General features: G+C 34.3%; 1 long non-coding RNA gene across 1 annotated transcript; it reads right to left on the bottom strand.

Moving 5' to 3' along the window:
* Positions 1–2597: 2597 nt before the first annotated feature.
* On the bottom strand, positions 2598–3844 carry LOC144421280 (uncharacterized). Its single transcript, XR_013474996.1, has 3 exons — positions 3696–3844; positions 3310–3381; positions 2598–3221 (listed from the first exon to the last, which is right to left on the bottom strand). It is a non-coding gene; the product is annotated as an uncharacterized LOC144421280 (long non-coding RNA).

The raw sequence follows: 3844 nt of genomic DNA on the forward strand, positions 1-3844 counted from the left end.
TATTCGATCGTGGAACGATTCTTCTCTGGCATATAAAAACTCAATTCAATTTGCTCTTATCAAAATTAACAAATACGGTAGGCTAAATTTGATAGAAAACCTACATTACTGCAATAGTGAGATCGCGAAAGGAATAATTTCCATTTTTAATGTGGTACGTTAACTTACCGCAGTACCGTATCTGCCAGACGCTTCTTCTTTGCAAAACCAACTAATTCGATTTACCGAGGTATTATAACAGCATATACCACGGTCAACAAATATGTTCACACCAAGCGAAGCAGCGCAGTACGGTTTACCGTACCTTAACATCACTGGTAACCTCAAAAAACTTACAATTTTTGAGCAACCATTTTTGGATCCGCCTTCACGCCGACGTTCGATGGCACCAATGACATTAAACAACATGATAGGCAACTCTGACGTCACTCCATAAGACTACAGGCAAAACATTGTCCGTTTTCCGCTCGCTTTTGCTACTCGGCGTCTTTTTTACGTGTAGTACCTGCCTTTTTGTGCCTGTAACGAAACAAAATAATCTCTATATCTAAGAAGTTTTGCTTACTTGGAAAGCTGGAATAACAGGCAAGCTGTAAAGAGCAATTCTGGACATCATAGACTTTTTTTTTATCAGAGAAGATTACAAACGCGATAGCGGAAAGATTTGTGTGGAACATTTTGCAGATAATGACAACTTTGCGCTTAATCAATGAAATTTTATTTAAAGAGGGTGTCATACAAAACTGTGCTGCAATACAATTCCATAACACAAAGTTTGCACCTATCGAACTTGCTTTTGTAGGTGAATTTATTAGACATATTACATATCCAGTTAATCGTAGGTAACATTGCTGGTACATAATGCATCGTAGATAGGTTTGTTTAAATTTAGGAATTTAGCTCATAGCCCACTAATTAATATTATCTTCTATGCAGGAGGTTGCAGGGCTGAATTCAACTTGCAGCCTTACCGATCACCTGACGATGCTCATTTAGTTTGGCTCGAGCAAGTCTTCTTGAAATGCTTGTGTGGATGGAAACTACCTATATTTTTTGCCTTCCTCCGATTTTAGACAAATTTATTCTGAGGGATTTTGCATATAATTCTCACTGATTGTTGGCTGTTTATAATTCCTATTGATTGTGAATTCTGATTATAACAATGAGTTGAAAATTTTTTTACCTAATTTACTGGCACCTTTTTCTTGTCAATACTCCAAGCTGAGGTAATAAACATGACAATACATTTATGTCATCTGGAAGCAAAATATGCACACTAATTAATAGTTTGGCACATTGAGATAATACATCATGACAGAAAATACAAGTTAAAGATATGTATGACCATCACATGGTAATTAAAATTAATAAAAATTAATAGGGGCTGTGGAGTATGGAAAGTTCAAGACAAAGAAAAGAACAAATGTTCATAGCTCATGAACTCTCAATTCTGCCTCCATTGCTTTGTGAAGGCCAATATATTTCGAGTGGCTGAATTGGTTTACCTTTATGATAGCAACGATTTTGTATTTAATATAGCGAGATTATTTCAATTTAATTGAAGTGATATAATTTCCCAAAGCAATGCTTGAATCGTCTAGAATAGATCAGTGGTGTCAAACTCATGGGTTTTCGAGAGCCGCATTGCATTTTGAAAATTGTAAAAAGAGCCGCAAACAGTTTTTGATAATGTATACTCAAAAGATATTTTTAAGATAGTTTTAGTTTGTGACATATATTGTGATGCAACTAAACAGTTGGATTAAGTTTTGTTATTTTCTTCAATTTCAAATGCAATTACATATTAATATTTGCATTCCACTATTATTGCAACATTTGCAAGTTACAGTATTTATTATAAAAAATCGTAAAATTCTATGTACAACCATCAAAATCATTTTTGAACAAGCTTTGAATAAGGAAAGAATAATACATACACTAAAAATAACTTAATCTAAATATATGAACCTAAAATTGACAAAAATACTACAGTATAAACTCAATGTTTTAATAATTACATTTGTCCTGGCGTTTGGCATCTTTTTTGTGTCACCAGCATACTAAGGCCAGTCTGAAATGATTTTATAGTACCAACTCTAACTAACGAGGCCACATGATCATGGGTTTATCTGGGTCTTTACGAATGTTTAATTAATTCCAGTAATGCAAAAAAGTTACTTTTATCATTTCATGTATAGATCAGTAAAAAAACAAATGACAGATTTTTTTGACAAGACATTTCGCACTACATTGCGTGGCATAGGATTGCTTGAATTATTATTGATATTGATTTTTAGCAACTAAGTCGTTGTATATTTATATTAATATACAAACACTTGGAAATTCTCTGTTCGAAGTTGGTCTTCGAATTTGTCATATTGACTGCTGAGCTTATTGTGTTTTTTGATTGTATTGATGGAAATATGACAAATTAAACAATGTGCTTCAGAATTTTTGAAGAGCAGAAATGTTACAACTCCCATTTTCTTCGAAAATGTCACCTTCTTCATGTACCTTGCGTTTAATTTAATTACTCAAGTGTTTTATTCAAGTATTCTTTTGCTAGCTTGATGTGTATTCTTAATTGGGTCAAAATGTGGACAAAAAAAATTAATATTCCAAAATTACTTTCAGTAAATTGTTTTCTGTGTGAATAATCAATTTCACTTTAGAAGGTTTGAAAAATCTATTACATTTAGATAGAAAAAAAACTTCCAAAATACTATTACAATTATTGTTAAGCGTTCGAGGGCCGCACTGGAAGTTCTCTGGGGCCGCGAGTTTGAGATCCCTGGTCTAGATTGAAGTTGTTCAAAAAATATATGATAGTATTTTATCATGAATGATGATTATACCCCTTCCGGAATTTCTTCTATAGTACTACCAAAAGTTGATGAACCAAATATAACACAGGTGCAGTGAGGTACCCGTAATCCTCCTTTCCAAAGCTGTTTTAAATATGTCTGGCGTGTTTTGTGCCTTTTTACAAATAAGACCGCTTATGCAATCTTACGCTTTGGAATTTTTAGTTATTTTCCTCAAGCCCTGCAGGATGTGGGGGCCATACACAACTCTACCGGAGGGTCAAATGTCTTTGCATGCCTCCATAGGTTGTTTTTCTATTGCAAATTTCTATTTTCAATTGCATTATATTTATTGGAATCACACTGTCACTGATATGTCGCCAGACTTCTGATATCTCCCCGTCTGCTATAGTTGTCCTGTGAATAAATAATAGGAAATTGAGATTAGACGAATAGTTGAAAGTTTTGCTTTATGTCGGCTTAATTTCTTGATTGATATACTTACTATTTCTGCTATTGCCTCTTGTGCTGCAAGAGTCTCACAATGCTTAGACAGGTTTGTCCACAACTTTCACATCTGAAGAAAGAGAGGAGATTTATTAATTTAACACTTTGATTCAATACGCAAATAAAAGTGAATGCGTAATAGTATGTTACAATGAGCAGCAATCAACAATGAGTATATATCCTCACTGATTAAAAAAATCTAACTGGAGGTGCATGAACTATTTGAAACCATAAGGGGTAAGTAAATATGTAATTTCGGCAAATGGGCAACTACGTACCGTACTGAATTAATAACTTCGTAGTATTTGACAAAGGCTGGCTTTCCCACATGTACTTAACAGTGCGATGCCCGGGTGTGATATACAACAATAGTATTCACCTTACCTTTTACCGATTTCTTTTTACCCCAACTTTCAAAAATATCATTAAAATCGACAACAACTGTCAAAGCAGGCACGAACACCATTCGTGCTACGCCTTGAAAGCAGCACACATCCGCTCGTTTTCGTCTCGTCAAGTATGTGCATTGGAGC

Source organism: Styela clava, chromosome 1 (assembly GCF_964204865.1).
Source record: "Styela clava chromosome 1, kaStyClav1.hap1.2, whole genome shotgun sequence".
Taxonomy (NCBI): Eukaryota; Metazoa; Chordata; class Ascidiacea; order Stolidobranchia; family Styelidae; genus Styela; species Styela clava.